At 42.2% G+C, this 21888-nt stretch overlaps 1 protein-coding gene across 3 annotated transcripts in view; it reads left to right on the top strand.

Annotated features, from left to right (window-relative positions):
* The first annotated feature begins 1901 nt into the window (after positions 1-1901).
* Positions 1902-21888, top strand: part of LOC148103981 (ankyrin repeat domain-containing protein 46-like) — a 33990-nt gene continuing 14003 nt past the window's right edge. For 2 of the 3 annotated variants that reach the window (XR_015717120.1, XM_087835228.1), the window contains exons 1-2: positions 3740-3848; positions 16949-17018. The gene's annotated coding sequence lies outside the window, so the exon portion shown is untranslated. Of the gene's footprint in view, positions 1972-3739; positions 3849-16948; positions 17019-21888 lie in introns of those variants that run through there. The other variant, XR_015717119.1, reaches the window with a different exon arrangement.

Here is a 21888-nt window from a genome sequence, read left to right as displayed (position 1 = left end):
GAGAGATTCAGTTCTTGAGTGTTTCATGCAGGCAGATCCTGATTCTGTCAGCACAGCTTTTGATTTCTTATTTCCTGATGTGTGAGTGTCAGAGTGTCTGAGGAAGGAAGGAAACCCATGACAGCTTATAGTTTCTTATTTCCTGATGTTCACAGATTTTCTTGACTCCACATGTAGAGTTAGTACTACTACCATTAGGGCTGAACTACAAACCAAGTCCAGCATAGCTTAGCTTTCTTTGCATTAGCTGGCTCATAAAACCGACGATCAGTATGTAAGCACTGCGATAAAGGCAACAACAAAGTCAGTGACTCATTGTTGTACTTTCATCTGATGCCTTGTGTGCACACACCTTGTTTTGCATGGCAATAGCTGACAAATTGATGTGTAAAAACTGAGAACAGTTACTGACAGAGGCCACAATCCCATAAACAGAAAAGAAAACACTACCTCCCTGTACGTTTAAATGGTTAATGAAAATCTGAATTCTACTTTTAGCTTTACATGCACAGATCAGCAACACTTCAGACCCCTGAGCAATTTTCAGGAAGTTAGAGCTGAACTAATCTCTATTGTTATTTGTTTAATGATCTTATCAGGTTCAGACCAAATAAATACGCTGTCAGTGTTTGAGCTTGTTGTCCTGCTCCCCCCTGATGGTGCTGATTTTTCTTTTCAGCTTGTTTAACTGAGGACTTCAAGGCTTAATGTTAATCCTCTTTAAAAGTCTGTGTGTGTGTGTGTGTGTGTGTCTATTCAGCCATTTCCTCAAAGCCCAAGTTAGTAGGCTCTGAAATACCAGAATGCCTGGCAGGCGTAACACAATCCAGCAGGTGTTTGTTTTATTAGGCCTGTAGAGGGGAAGAAAGTTGTTGATGTGAGTGATAGCAGCGCAGGAATTCAGTCTGATGTGCGACTCACCTCTCCCCTGCAGCTGAGCCACAAACCAAACCCTGCAGCCAGTGTGACATTTCCTACGATTTACCCACCCAGGCCACTCCTGTTCTCTTGAATACCAGGGGCCTGAGGGGTTTTTTGTCAGTAGGATGGGGCTTAAGTGTGGGTACCTGGGTCCTGCTGGAGGCCAAGGTCTATGGTGGGTAGGGGGTGGAATGTGGTTGTAAGATAGCAAGCTACCGGGGGACTTGACCAGGGTAGGGTGTTGGTCCCTGGGGCCTGCTGAAGGTCAAGATGGTGGAGGGCGAATGTGTGTGCCAGGGCAAGCTACTGAGGGAGTGGACCAGGTTACGATGCGAGTACCCGGAGCCTGCTGGAGGTCAGAGTCAAGCTTCTGCTTTCTTTCTGTCTGCTCAACTGTCTACTCTGGTTTAATCCCAACATCTGCTCCAGTCTGCACGCAAAATATCCTTGGGCAAGATACTAGATACATGTTGCTTTTCGATGCATATGCAAATGTTAGCTAGAAAGCAGTGCTCAGAGTAGAAGAACACTTTAGAAGAACATGTCTATTTATTAATACTCAATAATTCCACAACCAGGAGGTTAGCCTTTATTTTCCAGGCTATTTATTTATTTACTCTAATTATTTCTTGTTATTAAAAATGCCAAACTAACTGCAACACACACATGATCAAAACAGACACAGAACAACCAATTTTATTCACCTTTTAATTCTATCTAACTAAAACTGGTTTGAATCCGTTAGTGTGACTTTCAATAACTTATAACAAAAAAAAAGTGACAATATGCAATTATCAAGAATTGCTGCAGGCTTTCTTTGTGTCTACATGACTCAACTGACTCAACTATAGTTGAACTACATGACTCATGTAGTTTTCTTTATTTGAATTTCAGCAATCTCTCTCCAGCTATTTCACTGGTGATATATTGAAGTGGTGATTATTTTTAATTATAATGAGGTGATCATTGTTATTTATTCACAGAAAGGTCAAGAGCTGTGGTGGAAAAAGTGGCCAGAAATGCACAGGAAGGATTGTCATTACCGAACAGGTCAGCCAAGATTTTTAGCCGTCTTTTCCTGTGCTGAGTCACACACATGCTGTTATGAAACTTGCTATACCACAAACATCTGTAGTGTTTCTCATTTCCTCCCTGAGAACTGTGGATACTGTAATGTTTCATCTAAGTCTGATCAGTGGGTTAGTTTGATCAGAAATTTTCTTGCTTTTTCTTCTTTGTATACTTTGAACTAATGAAAAAATGAATCTGGCACTCACACTGTCTGTGCAGTCTGCCAGCAGCGTGTCAGTAAAGAGCAGTGTTCAGCCCATAAGATCAGTCTGTGTCTTTCTTATTGTTTTGGAGGTCGAACTCTGTCGGCATGTCAAGTTTCTTTCTGACAAATGCAGAATCTTGCAGTAAAATCGGACACTGGATTAAAATAATGTTGGAAAACAACCTGATTGCAAGTGACTTTGCACGTTAGCATACATTAATACATTAATCCTCAGTTTAATTTATGTTTTGATATCTGCCATCATTTATCTTTCCGCCGTTTCCATTGTTTATATTGAAGAGAAACAATGATGGAGTGACTGAGCGCTCAAAGGGCCTGTTAGTGTTGGTGTATGAGGTGAAATAGTCCCACTAACTTTTAATTTCAGTTTTCTGTGAGTCACAGCTCAGCAGCATGAGATGTTCATTTATAGCTTTTTATGGAAGTACATGTTTTCAGATTACATTTGTTTCCTCAGTGATCTAGCTAGAGAGGGAGAGCTAGTGTGTAGACGAGTGGCTCTACGAGTCCACAGTGTTGGCTTCACTCAACTATGAAGGCAACACTGTGTAAAGAAGTGCTGTCTGTTGTTCAGGGAGGTTTATAATAAAGTGTGGCTTGTGGTGGGTTGTGTTGTGGAAACTAGTTCATGTTACATTTGTTGTGGGTCAGGATGCAGCAGGCATGTTAACACTCACAGCTGTGGGTCACATATGCAGTTTGTAGTTCTGTTCCTGGTTAACTCTGTGTGAACTCCTAACCAATCAGCATTCAACAGACTTCTGTGTCCAGTGGTATGCAGTGGTGATTTTGCAGGACTGAACTGGAGCACGTCTGCAGTGGGTGAACACACATGAGGTGTGTTCACCTCTGCATGAGGTGAACAAACCTCATGCAGAGGTGAACACACATGAATTACTCTCAGCAGTCAGGCCCTCGTCCTCCTTCAGGAAGGCCAGGTTTCTGTCTGCTCCTGCTGAGATCTTTGTGTGTGATGCTGACTCGTCTCCTTTGGGCTTGAAACATTTTTCTCGAGGCTTCTGCAGCAGTAAATGTTTCTGGTCTGTTAGCCTTATTCACTGTAATCATTTATAATGTTGTTATTGTTATTAGGCGTGGAAAATTAGTTTAAAAAACCAAACATGATTTACACAACTTTCCATTAACCTCAGCGCACCAAACTACCAGTTCTTATATTAAAAAAATGGAGAAGAAGGATCGACAAATTCATGGATTAAAAATATCACAGTAGAACTTCTTCTTTTCTTTTGTTCTCCACTTTCTCCAGTTTACTCTGTTTATTTTTGTTGAGGAAACACTGCACACCAGCTGAGATGTGTCATGTTTTTCAGCTAAAGTTTCAGCTAACGTTTTCTGCCACACTAGCTCTTTGCATTTAGAGCACAACGTTCAACTTTGGTCTCGTCTGACCTGAGCACCTTCTTCCACAAGTTTGCGGCGTCTCCTACATGGCTCATGGTAAACTGCACTTTTTATGTCTTTCTGTCAACAATGGCTTTCTTCTTGTCACTGTTACAGTTACAGTTGTCCTGTGGACAGATTCTCCCACCTGAGCTGTGGATTTCTGCAGCTTCTTCAGACTGACCATGGGCCTCCTGGAAGCTTCTCTGACCAGGATGACCATGTCTTGGTAGGTTTGCAGTTGTAGCATACTTTCTCTATTTTTGGATGATGGAGTACTGCTTGAGATGTTCTTGGGATATTTTTGTATAACCTATCTACAACTTTATCCCTGTCTGGTGACTTCCTTGGTCTTCATGGTCCTGTTTATTAGCTAATGTTATCTAACAAACCACCGAGGCTTCACTGAGCAGATGTATTTATAATGAGACTAAATGACACACAGGTCAACTCTATTATCTAATTCGGTGACTCTGAAGAATATTGATTGCACTGGATTTTAATTAGGGGTATCAGAGTACAGGGGGCTGAACACAAATGCACTGCACACGTTTTAGATTTTTATTCGCTTAAAAAAAAAAAAAAAAAAAAAAACCAATATTTTTGTACCACTTCACAATTATGTGCTACTTTGTGTTGGTCCATCACAGAAAATCTCAATAAAAAAACGTTTGCGATTGTAATGTGACAAAATGTGTAAAGGTTTAGGGGGTATAAATACTTAAACTGTCATGATCCTGGGTTGTTGACCCAGCGTTTTGTGTTTCATTTTGGTTTCATCTTGTGTTTGGTGTTTATTCTGATTCTGTATTAATTCTTTGGGTTGATTGTCGTGTTTATTATCCCTACCTGTGTCTCCCCTCTGTGCTCCGTTCAGGTCCCTGCGTTTTTTGTTGTAAAACAGTCTGTGTGTTTCCGGTTTTACTTTGTAGGTCTGCTTCTCATTATGTCCATTAGTGTCAGTTGTGTCCACCCCTGCATGTCATCTCCTCATTACCTAGTGTGCATTTATAGTGTGTGTTGGCTTCTGTTCGTCGTCGGATCGTCTGTGTTTCTCGGTGTAACTACGTCTCTCTGCATTCTCCGTTCTCTGTCTCATGCTTAGGTTTGTCATTTAGTTTTCCCAGTCTAGGTTTTTTCAGTCATTTGTCTTTCCTCACTGCCTGTTCTGTCGCTCCACTTCTGTAAATAAACATCACTCTCATCACCAGTCCTTTTTCTCCTACACCACATGGCTCACCCCGCCAGCCGTGACAGTACGATCCGACCACAAGATGGACCCAGCTGTTTTGTCGGGGGAGAGCGATCTCACACGCATCCTGCGCCTCCTGGACTGGGTAACCCACACCTCTAACGCCAGAGCGAAGGTTGTGGGGATAAACGCCATTGAGGCTATCCTGGATGGAAATCCCTATCTCCGCCAGGTCAGGGGATTTACAGATTTAATTACTGATCTGCATAAGACCCGGGAGGCGGTGCAAAGCAGCCGCCTCAGCTTCACTCACCGGATGTTTTACGGCCTGACCCGCCAGAGGTTTTGCCCTGCCCGTCGGAGCCATCAGCGGTGGGGAAGCAACGATCGCGCCGCCGGCACTTCACCCCACAGCCGGATTCAGGGACTTCTGTGCGACCAGCTGTGGTGAGTTCAAAGGACGCTGGTGCTTCCGAGACTGTGGGTTCTGGGGCTGTTCGTGGTGGGAGTAGAGACAGTACGCGTAGCTTACCTACCTTCGTGGTAACTGACCTCTCACAAGTTAGCAATCTCAAAACATCCATAACAGTAACTGACTGTGTTTCACCTATTCCACCACCAACTCCAGTTTCACTTCAACCAGTACATCAGCCTTTAGCTAGCTCATTAGCCCAGCCTGCATCTATTCCATTAGCCCGGTCACCTCCTCCCTCCATACTGGAGGCTGTGTCTGTGCCACCCATTTTGACTCCTGTTCCTAACACCCATTTTAAGTGGAGAGACAAACACGTTAAAACCACTCTGGTTTCTCAAAGACTGGTTAATTTAGAGACTGTTACTCTCTCCAGGGCCTCCCCAGAGGCTGAGTTTCAGCCCTCAGCCCACTCTGGACCCCTGGAGGCTAAGAACCCAGCTGAGGACTGCACCCGGCTGTCGCTGCCTGAGCAGGGTCGGTGCTCCGTGCAGCTGCAGTCCGCTATTTGTTCGCCAGAGGCCACCGTGCCTGCTGGTTCTGTTTTGTTCCTGCCAGGGGCCCCGGTGCCCACTGGTTCTGAGACTGTTTTCGCTGGGGGGCCCGAGGAGCCCGTCCAGCCACCAGCTGCTCCACCACCAGCTTCATCCACGCTGCCTGCAACAGCCCCAGCTTCATCCACGCCGCCTGCAGCAGCCGCAGTTTCATCCGTGTCGCCTGGTCCAGCTTCACCCATGCCGTCGCCTGGTCCAGCTTCAGCTTCATCCACGCCTGCAGCAGCCGCAGCTTCATCTGCCTCGCCTTCGCCTGGCCCAGCCTCTGCTTCAGCTGCCTCATCCTCGTCTGGCCCAGCCTCTGCTACAGCTGCCTCATCCTCGTCTGGCCCAGCCTCTGCTACAGCTGCCTCATCCTCGTCTGGCCCAGCCTCTGCTTCAGCTGCCTCTTCCTCGTCTGGTCCAGCCTCTGCTTCCGCTGCCTCTTCCTCGTCTGGTCCAGCCTCTGCTTCAGCTGCCTCATCCTTGTCTGGCCCAGCCTCTGCTTCAGCTGCCTCATCCTTGTCTGGCCCAGCCTCTGCTTCAGCTGCCTCATCCTTGTCTGGTCCAGCCTCTGCTTCATCCGCTTCGCCTTCGCCTGGCCCAGCCTCTGCTTCAGCTGCCTCTTCCTCGTCTGGTCCAGCCTCTGCTTCCGCTGCCTCTTCCTCGTCTGGTCCAGCCTCTGCTTCAGCTGCCTCTTCCTCGTCTGGTCCAGCCTCTGCTTCAGCTGCCTCATCCTCGTCTGGTCCAGTCTCTGCCCCGCCTGGTGCTGCGGGGGCCACGCAGCCTTCAGGTCCCCAACTGCCGCCTCAACATCGTCGGTCATCTGCCAGGCCGCTTGTTGGGCATCATCGCCACTGTGGACGACCTCTGAACGCCGCCACTGCCTTCTGCGTGGCCGGCCTCCGGACTTGCATTGCCGCCGCCGCTGCCGTCCGCACGGTCGGCCCCCAGAACTGTTTCGTTCTGGGCTCCTGTGCTGGAGACCTCCGGGCCGGCCACCGGAACTAAGTGCACTGTTAGGCTGTCAGCCCCCGGGCCGGCCCCCTGACCTGTGTTTTGGACTCGGTTTCTCAAGCCCCAGTCTGTGTTTTGTGACCATTTTGTTTGGGATTCTGGGGCTTCCGTTTTGGTCCTGGTCCAAACAAAACTTAATAACACACATAAAATGCAAATGCAGTATGCGCTCATTTCACAATCGGACAGTCAGAAATCTATATACTCCTCCTGTTTTCACTGATATGATAATGAGTCTGATGGATCAGTGTAGCCACTCCGCACATACACATTAGGTTCAAACCTCACAGAAGTGGCACGCCCAGATACGTCTTTGTTTGAAATTAGTTATTGCTGCTAATAGTTTTGGGGGAAATAAATTGATAGAGCATAGGGTCTCAATATTTTGATTTTGATTGACTGTCTCATGGCAACATTTATGTCAGGTTTTGTTGACACTAGTGTAGGAATGTTTGATGACACCGATATTCACAAAGTTTAGCTTTGAGGACATCATTTGCAGTGAAAACGTGATAAATCACCGTGTGTCTTATTGCAATACTCAGAATGTTGCAAAATGTTTATAAATCACATTAATCTACTATCATGAGGGAAGTATTGTAATAAGAGCCTATTGTGGGCTGTCTGGGGATTCCCGCCTCTAGTTGCCCACTGTATTTATTCGCTGATCTGCAACATTAACATCCATCAGCACAGCCCCAGCAGGCAGCCAGTGTAAACCACAGTGATTCATGTCATAATATTTATTGAAGGCTGTGTGGGAGTGCTGCTGTGGAGCTAACTGCTTTATGTTTCCTTTAACAGGGGTAAAGCGGCTATCCTTTTGCCACAGTTGCACTGGTGCACCTAACTTTTTTCTTAGGCTCACCAGCACAAACGTTAGGCACACCCAAATTTTTCAACCGCATCACTTAACACCGCAGTTTTACATGTGCACTTTTTTGGGGGGGAAATTTGCTGTCCATAAAAACAATATTGATTTGTAAATGATTAACAATCTTGTCAACCCAAAGTTCTTTATTTGGAGCACAGTTGTACAAGAAACGTTACTGAAAAAGTGCTGGTGCTTAAGGTGCTTTGGCACTCTTTGGCAATATTGTAGACAATGTTAAACTTAATCATCATCTCAGCCTCCTCTGACGACCTGTTTTCTGCTGCCTGCCACTGAAAGGCAGTGGGGGAGAGAAGACACCACTTCTGTTCTCACTGGAGATGGGTATTGTCATTGATTTCTATAATCCATTCAATTCCGATTCACAAGGTCCTGATTTGATTCGATTCAGTCAGAAATATTATAATTCTGATCATTTATTAGCACTGATACATGTGAGACTTCATCAGAGGTGTGAGCATCACAGCAGATGCCTTTGTGTCAAAGTAACTGAGGATAAAACACAGAAAAACATGAAGGAGATTTTGCTGCCCTGGCTTTTTATAGCAGATAACCTTAAAAATATTCTGCAGTGAACACTGAATAAAAACACGAATCAACATATTAACATTCCCTGATGCTGCTGAAGTGAAGCAGAGCAAAGTTACAGAGGTCTTATTAGAGACACAGCAGGGCTTGCAAAATCGCTAGCCCGACGTCCCGGGGCTAGCAATTTTTCCAGTCGGGCTACCAAAATCTAACTCAGCCCTGTCCGTCGGGCTATTGTAGGAAGGAAAATATATGTCTATGCTTTGTAGCTGAGTAATTATGTCATTGGCATCGATGAGCCACTGTCAATATGTGACATATTGAAATCGCGTTTGAATTTGCGCTTGCTTTTTGCTTTCACTTTCATTTTGCGATCGCGCGAACGGTGTGTAGGGAGCAGCAGTACTGATTGGTGAGTGACGATTAATTGCGCACCAATTCCTCTGACATCGTCTTATCACTCATTGGCTTACTATTCAAACGCGACAAGTGAAATCTCTCGCAGTAAGCTTAAACATGTGAGAGGTTGAGTGCGCAAAGAATCGCTGAGCATTATGTAAGTACGTGTGTAAAAGCAGCAGGATTTACGCTGGTATTTTAGTTCTGCTCAGCCAAATAAGACAGGTCAGGGTGAAGAAGGGGCAGCCAAAGAAAAGCTTACCACAAAACGGAAAAGTTATGACAAATCAGACTATGAGGCAAAAAGAAAGCGCAGGATTTTTGGTTTCATGGACAAAAGAATTTCTGTGGCTGGAATATGACAAGCTAAATAACATGATGTTCTGCCAGGTGTGTTGTGAGTTTCATTTGATTTCTGAGTCGACAAGCACCTTTGTTACTGGGACCAGTAATTTTAAGAAAGACCCCATCAGAACCCATGAGAAATGCAAGAAATGCATTATTGCTCAGTCTGCAGTATCTTTCCCAGAACAAACAGCAATTGCAAAAAAACATACTAAAAATAAACCAAGCACAACAAGAACTCCTGAAAAAGCTGTTTAGAACAGCGTGCTATAAGAGTGAACTATATTGGCAAAATTTAGCAGTCTTTGCAAACTTCAAAAAGCAAATGGCCTAGATCTTGGTTCCACTTACCTCTTACCCGTGACTTCAGTGGAAATTTCAGATTTAGGATCTGACACAGACTGATTCATGTCCTACACAGTTCTTTCAGTTCATAGAAATTTCTGTTCAATTTGAACCAAGTATTTGAGTTGATGGTTGTAATTTTTATACAGTTGTTGTGATTTGTATTTTAACAATTTTTTTGATTAATTTTTGTTTCCGTTACAATATTATACTTTAATGTATAATATTGTAAAGGAAACAAAATATTAAAAAAATAGCTTTCTTTTTTATTCGGGCTACTTAAATTTATTTTGGGCTACCAAAAACTGAAGAATGCCTGCCCGAAGGGCTACCAGAGATTTTGAAATTTTGCGAGCCTTGCACAGCCAAGCGTATTGCAATTTTGCATAATTTTAAAAAGTTTAAATTTCTTCATTATTCAACGGCAGAAATGAGGCTTTCTTGTCCGCCGTCATTTAAGTGAAAAGAAAAAAAACGAAAGAAAAGAAAAAAAGATAAAGTTTGGCAAGGCCAATCCACCCATTGGCCTAGTCCTCTGCATGAAATCTTTACGAATTCGTGGACTTTTAACATTCCAAATAAATGCAGAGATATGCTTATTCAGTGTTATAAAATACTTATTGGGTAAGTAGCACGGGATACATTGAAATAAATAAAGGAACTTGGGTAGTATGTTCATTTTGATAGAATTGATGCGGCCAATTAATGACAGTGGTAAATTGTTCTGTCTCAGTATTCTTAAGCAGCGGGACAAAGTTTCTTTCATAAAGACCTTTGTATGAGTGGGTAACCTTAACCCCCAAATAGGTCACATACCCTGATTTAACGTTAAATTGAAAATCTGAAAATGAAATCCTGGCTATAGAGTTGCCACAGAGAAGTTCACTTTTATGCAGGTTCAACTTGTAACCTGAAATATTACCAAAACATTCAAAAATGGAAAGAGCGCGGGGAAGAGAGCATAAAGGCTCTGACATATACAGCAGGAGGTCGTCAGCATATAAGGATATTTTGTGCTCCTGGTCACCTCTGAAGATGCCCTTAATGCAACTGTCAGCTCGCAGTTTAATCGCCAATGGTTCAATTGATAATGCAAAAAGAAGAGGGGATAAGGGACAACCTTGTCTCGTATTACGGAGAAGTGGGAAATAAGAAGAGAATAACGAATTTGTTCTAACACGTGCCATAGGTGAGGAGTAAAGTAACTGAATCCATGAAATGAAATTAGGGCCAAATCCAAATTTATGTAGAGTATAAAACAGATAATCCCACTCCACCCGGTCAAATGCCTTCTCAGCATCAAGTAATAAGGCAATTTCAGGGGTTGTAGTTGACTTGGTGTGTAATATGCTTAAAAACCTGCGCAGGTTGAAAAAACCATGCCTACCCTTCACGAAACCTGTCTGATCTGGAGAAACTAACAATGGTAGATATTGCTCTAGCCTGAGAGCAAGTGTTTTTGACCGTATTTTTAAATCTACATTTAAGAGTGATATAGGACGATATGATGAACACTAATGGATCCTTATTTGGCTTCAATAGGAGTGACATGGTTGCTTGTCGAAGCGTTAGGGGAAGACATTTTGAAACCAATGACTCAATGAACATGTCTCCTAATAAAGGTGATAAACTGTCTTTAAAAGTCTTGAAAAATTCAACCGGATACCCATCCGGACCCGGGGATTTGCCATTCTGCATTGAGCTAATCGCCAATTTAATTTCTTCCACTGTAATTTGCTCCTCTAATTGGTCTCTGAATGCCGAGGTTAAAGTCGGAACTGTCATTCCATCAAAAAAAGCCTCAAACAGTTCAGGCGCGTTTAAAGATTCAGAATCATAGAGACTGGAATAGAATATTCTGAAACTCTCATTTATTTTTTGTGGTGTAGTGGTGACATGTCCAGATTTAGTCCTAATTTCAGGGATTATACGAGTTGCTTCTGATTTACGAAGCTGATGTGCTAAAATTTTAGATGCTTTTTCTCCGTGTTCATACCATCTTCCTCTAGATTTAAGAATCATAGACTCTGACTGCCGGGTTGAGATTAAATTAAATTCAGTTTGTAACGTTAGTCTTTGTTTATTCAGTTCTGGAGAGGGGGTTGTAGAGTGTTGCTCATCCAATTGCGAAATAAGGTGTATCAATTCAGAAAGACGTTTCTGTTTCTGTTTTCTAGTATATGAACAGTATGATATAATATGGCCCCGTAAGAATGCTTTTAAGCTTTCCCAAATCGTACTATAGGCCATGCCAGGCGTAATGTTTGTTCTTATAAAGATATCAATTTGTTTGGAAACATATTCCACAAACTCCTTATCTGACAAAGAAAGAGGATTGAGTCTCCAGGAGTACACAAAGGGTTCATCCGGGAAGCTGAGTTCCAAAACAAGTGGACTGTGATCAGATATTACCATGCTACTGTATTTACAAGTCTTGATATTGGAAAGCAATTTTTTGTCAACAAAAAAGTAGTCTATACGAGAATACGTTTGATGCACTGCAGAAAAAAAGGAATATTGTTTAGTGGAGGGGTAGAGAGATTGCCACGCATCAACAGCCCCATAGGTTTGTAAATATGACTGTAACACTAATGAGGATTTAGGGAGTGGAAGTCTTTTATCTGAGGAGCGATCTAGTACTGGATCCATAACAGTATTCATGTCCCCTCCAAGGATTGATTGGTGTGTATTGATCTGTGGAAGGGAATTAAGAAAGTCATTGAAAAAAGTTGAGTCATTCCAATTCGGAGCATATACGTTTGCTAAAATAAGTGAAGTATTAAACAGGGACCCTGTCACAACTACATAGCGACCATTTGGGTCAGCTATTGTGTGAGAGACTATAAATGGAGTATTCTTATTAATCAAAATTACCATTGAATTTGGAATGAAAAATTTGTCCAACCCAATTTCGTCTTAATCTGGCATGATCTGTATTCTTAAGGTGTGTTTCTTGAAGAAACGCTACATGTACTTTAAGATAAAGAAGATGAGAGAGTACCTTATTTCGTTTCACTGGGTGGTTCAATCCCTTCACATTCCAACTAATAAAGTTAACATGGCAGCCATTACTCACAGCAGTTGAAGTGTCATCAACACAAGTCATCACCATATAAGTACATGATGAAAAAGGCGGTTCCAAACGCAAATACCAATTCTGGGTGTACACTGAAATGTTGTTGTTAACAATAATCTGAGCAAATAATATACAACAAAAAAGAAAAAACAACAAAAGAAAAAAAGAATAGATAAGTCCCTCCCACCCACCTCCCCGTGTTCAGTGTTGTCCCCAAACGACACACACCAATTTCCCAAAGCTCCCCTGCTTCTATTAAGAGTTCCATTCACCTTATTCATAACCACAGCCCCACATAAGCAGAAGCATCTGAACTATGAATCACACATGTAGTCCAAAATATATTCAAATTAGAAAGTCACAAAGTCCAACATAATAGAGTAAAATAATAAAGAGAAGGCAAGAGAAAAACTCCCATGTCAAATTTACCTGTAACCGAAAAACGGACCTGTTTCACTTCTCATCAAAGCTGACCCCGGAGTCCCTTTTAAGTGACAAGTACTGGAATATAGTTAACCTCCCAGGAAACAAGGGCAAGCTCACCAACATCTGAGATTTCTAAATGAACATTGAACATGAAACTAAGCTAAACCAGAGATTGTCCGTTTATTGATTGACAAAAATATAGTCACGATTGTATGAAAGTCCCGGTGGTTCTTATGAAATGTCATTCGGGAGACGACTCAAACTTGGAGTCAATGAAATCTTTCACTGCTTTAGGAGAGTCGAATACCTGTGTTTCTCCATTAAATGAGATCCGAAGCCGGGCAGGATAAAGAAGACCGTAGCGAACTCCGTCTTTTTTCCGTAGTAGTCCCTTTACCTCGCTGAAAGCAGCCCGGCGTCTGGCCAGGTCGGCGCTGTAGTCAGGAAAGATGAAGATCTGCTTCCCTTGAAACTCCTGCCGGCCTTTCTGTCTGGCTAAGCGCTGTATCCGCTCCTTCTCCTGGTAGTAATGAATGCGAACAATGAACGGCCGCGGTCGCCCTCCCTCCGTGGGCAGCGCAACCGCCGCCCGGTGAGCTCTGTCCAGGATTGGAGCCTGCTCCAAACTGCCGGGACCACCCAGTACAACGTGCAACAGATCAGCAACAAATTTAGTGGGATTCCCTTGTTCGGCTCCCTTTGGCACTCCTAATATACGCAAGTTGCATCGTCTTCCCCGATTCTCCAAGTCATCCGTTTTCAGCAGCAACTTCTTGTATTGGTTACTCAGATCTGCGAAACATGTCTCCATAACTTCTAGCCGCTTGTCCAGATTATTCAAGCCTTCTTCGTGTTCGCCCAACTTCTCAGTACATTCGTCAAGAGTGGTTTGGATGGGTGAAATGGCTCGTTTAATTTCGTCCCGTAGGTTGTCATTTTCCTCTTGAATCACTTCTTTGACAATGTCGCGGAAAGCTAGCAGTGTCCCTGGATCAACGGTAGTTTTGCTAGCGGTCTCTGAGCAGCTAGCCTGCGCTCCTTTAGCAGACTGCTTAGGAGGCATTTCACTTCGAGATAAGCCAAAAAGATGGAAAGAACAACAGCTAAAACAATGCTGACTTTCTTAATAGAGCTTAAGAAATCTCTGAATTGGGCCACAATAGGTGAACCATAAAGTAATTTAACAGATAAATGGGACCTCGTGGTTTGCGCGTCTACTCCATAACACGCCCCCTAGTGGACTCTCCGAAAATTGAGCTTTTTAAATGGGAAACTGTTCTTAAATTACACAGAGAGAGAGAGAGAAAAAGCTGTGCAGGAAGTGTGATTTTATCGTGGTGGAAGCAAAACAGCACCTCCCAGGAACTTGATGTTGTTAACAGTCTCTGGATGCTGAGTGGTGTGTGTGGGGTGAGAGAGTCTTCCTGAAGTCAACGATCATCTCCTTGGTCTTGTCCACATTCAGTGACAGGTTGTTCTCGTTGCACCAGAACGCCAGCTGTTGAACCTCATCTCTGTACGCTGACTCATCGTTGCTCCTGATGAGTCCAACCACGGTTGTGTCATCACCAAACTTGATGTGGTTAGAGCCGTGTGGAGCGGTGCAGTCGTGTGTCAGGAGAGTGAACAACAGTGGGCTGAGAACACAGCCCTGAGGAGCTCCTGTGCTTAGCCTGATGATGCTGGAGAGGTTGTCGCCAATTTGGACGGACTGAGGCCTCTGACAGGAAATCTAGTATCTGCAGAGAGCGGTACTCAGTTCCAACTTGCTGAGTTAGTCAAACAGTTTTTGGGGGATAATGGAAACCCTCTGTTGTTAGTGTCACAGCTGCCGAGGCAAGCCCTGGGGTATTTGTGGAGAAAGGGACCCAAAATGCAACATGCAAAGGCTGTGATGTGAGTGAGTGTTTTTTTACAAGTGACCAAAGTGGCAGAAACTGGGAACGAGGAATGAAAAGCTACCAAAACCTATACTGGGAAAACTAAAGACAAACCTGAAAACATGACACGAGACGCAGAACGATGAACAAAACACCGTCAAACGCAGACGAACCAACAAAGAGCACAGACCGACACGCACTATAAATACACACACAAGGCAATCAGGCATTGAAGCACAGCTGACCCTAATTCACGTGATGACAGGAAGACACAAGCTAAACACAGAAATAGCAGACACAGACCATCAAAGTAAAACAGGAAGTACACAGTTTTACAATCACACAATCAAGGACATGAACAAAACGCCGGGAGAGCGCGCGGGCAGGTATAACAAGACACAAAAACCAAAAAAACTTTAAGGACTGATACAAAATCAGAAGAAACTAGAATATAATAGTAATAAACTCAAAACGCTGAGTCAGCGACCCAGGACCATAACAGTTAGGATGTTGGGTACAATGAAGATTTCTTGACCAAGCATAAATTCTCAGATTTTGCTGCACATGTCGCTGGCAATGACTCAAGAGGACTCCCTCTCAGTTCGGGGAAATGTGGTGGACTGAGGTGAATTTGTTGAGCCGTATTTCCCCCCCCCCCCCCCTCGATTCTAGAGTCAAATGTGAGGCCATCTGTCTGATAGCTAAAGCTTGGTTCAAACTGGCTGCTGCAGAACGACAATGACTTTGCTTTTCATAACTGACATGTGTGCATAAAGCATTTTATGATAACATCAAATACAGTACTGTTAAGTTCAAGATGGTGCTTAATGATCAAAGTGTGAGAACAAATGTGTACGAGTGAAGAGTAACAGGTGAAGGGGAATATATGATGCTGCTTCACTGTGGTTAGATGTGTGGTTGAATGAAGACTTAATCTGACACCATCGAGTAAAATGTCCAAAGGAAAAATTGTTTTAAATGTGCTGATATGGCTTTCATCCAGATGCAAATACAGAGTGAAAAACTATTAAACGACTGATAGATGATCACCATTAATATCAGTTAAAACAGCAAAACAGTGACTGAGAGCACAAAAGATCACATTAGTTAATTTTCTGTTTGTGTTCCTGTCATCAAACGTTAGAGATGTCTTACAATATACAGCAGTCTAATGGTCCTGTGTGTGTGTGTGTGTGTGTGTGTGTGTGTGTGCGTGTGTGTGCGCGTGTGTGTGTGTGTGTGTGTGTGTGTGTGTGTGTGAGAGAGAGAGAGAGTCGTCTTTATTGATGGTGTATTGATGGTGTTTAAACAGGAAATTACAATCACAATGTAACTGAAGTAGCTTTGAGTGGTTCAGTCATTCAATAGTAGATTAGCGTTAGTTTAGTGTCATTGAGCTACTGAATGAGTCCACTGAGCTTCAGCTGTCAGACGGCCAGCCTGTCAGTTGTCTGACAGTTTTGTTGTGAATGCAGTGGAAGTGAGTGTAGAGAGAGGGAGAGACCAGGCCTCACTGTTGGGCCATCACTGATGTTATTGTGACAGTCAGAACAAAATGCCCATGGCCTGAATTTAAAAAGTGGACTCCAGACGACTAATGCCCTCAGTTTGTTCCACTTTCAGTTACATTCAAGCACTCATATTATTGCTGAATGAACCAGTAACCCTCACCAGCAAAGTCCCAGATTCAGAGACCTACGTCCTGACTGTAAAACTGCTGCTTGAATAATGCTGATCATTTTAGTGCAAATTTGGCAGCAGGTCAAAGTTATGTCTGTGTGAAGCACTGAAGCCTGCCTGGTTATACAGAAACTTCCTTTGATAGTTCTTATGATACACAAGCGAGTACACAGTTTACTCCACTGTAGGTGTTATTGGTCTGTTTCTACACATTAATGTCTCTGCTGAAATAAATACTTGCCCTTCATGGTGATAATGCAGGGGGCAGCCAGTGTAGGCAGAGCTGGCTGGATGTTTATATTTGTTCTGAGATAAATGCTGGAAGGAGTGTGTGTGAATTTCTGTGTAACCTAATAAAGCGTTCACATCTTCCCTTTTTTTCTTCTTCTTTTTGCTTCAGTCTCTGTTCACTCACTTGAATGTGAAACACTTCTGCTTTGACCAATGCTGAGATTACTCAGCAGTTGCTGTTTTTAGACCTGTGACTTTAGTTGCAGTATTTAGGAAATCTTTTCACGTTTGACATCTTTGTTCATTAATGCAGGTACGCTGGATTCTTCTGATACTGACTTAAGAGTGTCCCTGGTGTCCAGCAGGCTGACGATCGACATCTGGTAAGAAATCGTTCTGTCTTTTGATGAACTGCCGTTTTCTTTCTGTCAGTGAAATGTGTAATACAAAATCCATCATTGATCATAAAGGTTGTCAAGCAGGCGACGTCTTTTTGCCTATTGATTGATTGCTCTCTGATTTAAATTTAGGGCGTTATAGCCTTAAAGTTTTATCAGGATATATCAACAAATTTGTGATATTATTCACAACAATATAGGAAAAAATACTGAATAAAATATGTCGTTAATTCAAAAAAAAAATTAAGAACACACTTCTTTGTTTGAAGTGTGCATTTGTTGATGCTTGGTTCACATTCACTGCCTGCTTGTTTCTCTTTACTCATGCACTGTCACAGTTTGGGTGTCATTGGTCTAAAGTTTAGACTTAACATAGTTTAGAGTCTAAACTAAGCTTCAGGTTCCAGCCTGCCTCGAAGACGAGGACTGTGAGCCAGTGCACGTGTCTGACACCATCAAATATATTTAACCAGTTACTCCATTCATTTTACACTCATGCATCATTCATATGCTTTGTGTTACACTCACCGGTTCTGTAGTAAATCCCACACAGTCTGGAGTCATTAATTACAGAGAAATTTTCAGAGTTTTCATCTCAGAAAATTAAGAACATCATCTTAGGCTTAGAAAGCTGCAATTTTACTGCAGAATTTCAAACAGTGCATCATTTAAGAAGTTTCGTCTTCTTTTCTCTGTTTCCTCTTTCAACATTTCTTTGTTTCACTTTTAACCAAAACATGTGCAGTTGAAACGTGAAACACAGGTTGATTGGCTCGATTCTATCATTGTAGTGGAGTAAATACTGAAGGGAAAGTTATTTGCATACACTATAGACACACTATTGATGGATAGGAATCCTGCACAGTTTGAACATCTCATTAACATAAAATTGGGCAGATTTAGTGACATTTTGAACAGTCACTAAGTGCTGTGCAGCTGAGTGACTTCAGTGTATTTATGTGTTACCTCTTTGTTGTGTGCTGGCACATACTGTGCATTCACACACACTTAAAATGTGGTTTTATTTGCATAAACTGCTGAGGAGCATCAGTTCATTCAAGTACAAGTAAACACAAAACCCCATTTGAGTTTTTATCCTGATGATCATGTTTTTGATCCTGAGGATCAACTGAGGATGATCCTCTTGTTATTATGATAAATGACGGGTACTCGAGAGGGGATATTTGATTAGTCACAGTGAGTGAGTGACAAATGCAGGGTCTTCTGAAGCAAAACATGAAGAAACAAGTGGTGGTTCAAGACTTTTGCGCAGCACTGTGTAACTGTATAGCTGTACTCATAAATGCCCCACTCGTTCCAGGGTTTTGAAGTGTGCATTTGTTGATACTTGGTTCACATTCACTGCCTGCTTGTTTCTCTTTGCTCGTGTCATCACAGTCTGGTTGTTATCCACAGTGTATGTTTGCCTCAGGCAGTGAAAACAAGTCTTATCTAGATGGAGCTTCATGTTTATCAGCTGTTCAGCCACAGAATTTACATGAATCACTGTAATTATGTAAATACGATGGGTTAGTGCACAGTAAAGGCAGTGATTGTGTGTTTTGGTTTGTTAGCTTAATATGCTCATGTAAATGTGGAGGAAAGTAGGTGGGGTTGGGGTGGCTGTAGCTCAGGTGGTAGAGCAGGTCATCTACTGATCGGAAGGTTGGTGGTTCAATTCCTGGCTTCCCCTAGTCTGCATGCCAAATATCCTTGGGCAAGATACTAACCCCAAATTGCTCTCCGATGCATCCATCGGAGTATGAATGTGTGTGAATGTTACTTAGAAAGCACTTAGATAAATGTGCTTGTGCGAATGGGTCTGAATGGGTGAATGCACAAGTTGTGTAAAGCGCTTTGAGTGCTCAGATGGGTAGAAAAGCGCTATATAAGAACCAGTCCATTTACCATTTACCATAGATGGAGCCCACATTGATCTCTCAGTGTGTTAAATCTGACTCAGCTGAATCTGAAAGAGTCTGTAGCCACACAATGGTGGTGCCTGCATCTAGTGCAAAACATGCTTATACGACCATGTAAGGTCATCCAGGACAACAGTGTAATGTGCAAACAAAGAGGAATGAAACTATAGAGATTCAGTTCTCAAGTGTGTACCACTTGTTTGCATTACATGGCTCAACAAAACGTGAAACTTCAGCAAACTCTTGATTGTGTTTTTCCACTTTTGTCTTTGATTCTGTTTTTTGTTTTTTTCTTAGTCTCTGTGCACTCTCCCTTGAACTTCTTTCACATCTACTTCAGATTACTTTTGACTTGACCTACTTTAGTGCTTAATAAAGAATATAACAAATACAGCAGCAAAAGCAGCACTGGCACTGATGAGTGCAGAATTCAATGATCTGTGCATTTTGTTGCTGTTCATTTAAAAGGGTGAAGCAGGACATATTGTCTTCAGTCAGTGACAGCATTCACGTTGCTCTGTCACCATGTAACCACATCCCTGTATTTAAAACAGTGTAAACCATGTTAAGGTTGTGTGAGTCAGTGCACATGACCGGCACCATCAAATATACTTAACCAGTTACTCCACTCATTTTACACTCATGCATAGTTCATATGCGTTGTGTCACGCTCACCAGTTCTGTAGTAAATCCCACCCAGTCAGTCTATATACACTGTAAGGATCTTTTAAGTGTGTCTGTTTGGAGTCATTAATCAGAAAAAGCCCTTTAGTCGTTTGAATTTTCAGCTTTGATCTTAGAAAACTGTGAAAACCATCTTAGGTCTTGTTTACAGCTTAGGAAGCTTCAGTTTAACTCGACAGCTTCAGACAGTGAAACAGTTTAAGAAGTTTTGCTCTTCCTTTGTCTGTTTTTTATTTTTTTTTACTTTGGGACAGTCAAATATACAACTTCAAAACATCTTCAGAGCTCTTTGTTTTACTTTTAACCAAAAACTGTGGAGTTACAACATGAAACATGTTTAAACACCACATCAAGCATTCTATCCATTATTCCATTGATTAATCGAGTAATTGAAAAGGAATAGCATTTGTCTTATGAGCAATAATAAATATTCAAAAGGAAAAAAAAACTGAGAATACACAGTACGTCTCTCTCACTCTCTCTCTCTGAAAAAAGTGCGAACATCTGCATGAACTGAGTCATTCAGAAATTTCAAAGACCTCAGATTATTTGTGATACTTTCACAACTTCTCCTCTTTGTGCTCCGCAGAATATTCTGCCTCTGTCCGTCTGTGGTTTTATCTCGATATCCTGTTCGTGTGAGCCTTTTTTGCAGTCACGTAGACATTTGTGGAGTCTTTGTAAGAGAGAAATGTGTTTGTTTTTTTTTTGTTCTTCCTGTCTGCGTTCTGCATCCATGCAGCTGGAGCTTACCCTCCCCCGTCCTTTACAACATATTCATCCGCTCAGTGTTGTCACCCTCCACTTTTTTCTTCTTTTCAAGGATTTTACTGGATGGACCAATTTTCTCTTAGGAAACCAACACTAAACTGGGATAAATGTAACTACTGTTGCTGATTACTTACTTATTGATTACCGTACTGTTACTTAAGCTTGCTTTGAGCTCTGTGTGGTTTATTTTTTGGAAAAATGAAAAACAACAACACATCTTAAACTGCCAAGACAAATAACAAAAGTTTGACTCTCACAGTGAGAGTCAAACTTTCGTTATTACATCATGGCTGAACTACCCTTAAATGTTTTTTTAAACCAAAACCAAGTGACACAGTGTTGTATCTTTTATCTACCTGCACTGTGACACTCTGCGGTGTTGTTATGGGCCATACTTAATGTTACTGATGTGCAGATAGAGAAGTTAAGAAGGCTGACAGTGAAACTCTGTTGCATGTTTCTTTGTGACTAATGCAGTAAAATCTGACTTAGGATAAAATAATAATGTGGGAAAACAGTCTGACTGCAAAGCAAGGTTACACGATAGAGCAAGGTTTTCATAGAAAATGAAGGAATTTGGTAGATTTTTCATGAAGCTCAATGCTTTTTGTCTTGCAACAATAATATTACACGTTTATTTCTGCATCTCTATATACCATTGTTTATTTTTGCTGCTGCTTGGTGGCTCAGATTGGAGTGTAACATTGATGCAGATGTTAATTTGTTCAACTTCAGGGACTCACAGTGTGTGTTAGTGTTGGTGTATAAGGTGAAATTGGTCCTTACATTTAATGAACATGCTTCTGTGTGTTACAGTTTGGCTTTCACTGAGAGCTTTCCTGGACAGTTTTTATCTATGCACATCTTTTCAGGATGCATTTGTTTCCTTTGTTTCAGCAAGAGAGAGAGAACTATTGTTGAAGGAACAGAGGCAACACAGTCAAATTGTGATTCTCGTTCTGTGTATGAAGTGTGAGGTTTCATGTTGAGGATCTTCTAAAAGAATCCACCCTTAGTTTTATCAGTGTATAAATAGTTTTCCAGGAATACAGATACAGACGTGACACAAATGTTGGCTGCACTCATTCAGACAGGATTTCCTACTACTAGGATTTCCTACTGATGACTTCCCAGAGGTTTAACAAAAAAAGAGGTCTCTATGCTTTCATCACTTTTAAAAAAGTCTAAAGAGCAAAAAAATAAAAAAAATACTGACGTCTGGGGAAGCCTATGGTTTTTTGTTGTTTCCTTTTTTTTTTATAAAGGCCTGATACTTGGCCGGTTACCCAGTGGTGTGGAGTGGGAAGCTTTTGACTAATAGTTCTTTGGGAGTGACCTTATTGGTACAAAAGTGTGTGTGTGTGTGTGTGTGTTAATGATTAATATCACTCAAGACCACTTAGAAAATGACAAAGTCTGGCTGCTCTGAAGCAAAATATGAAGAAACAAGGAGTGACACAAGACTTCTCTTCACACTC

This window comes from Neolamprologus brichardi, chromosome 3, assembly GCF_056152115.1.
Source record: "Neolamprologus brichardi isolate AB-2024 chromosome 3, ASM5615211v1, whole genome shotgun sequence".
Lineage (NCBI taxonomy): Eukaryota > Metazoa > Chordata > Actinopteri > Cichliformes > Cichlidae > Neolamprologus > Neolamprologus brichardi.
Note: the sequence above shows the minus strand (reverse complement) of the source record. Positions and strands in the feature narration are given on the sequence as shown.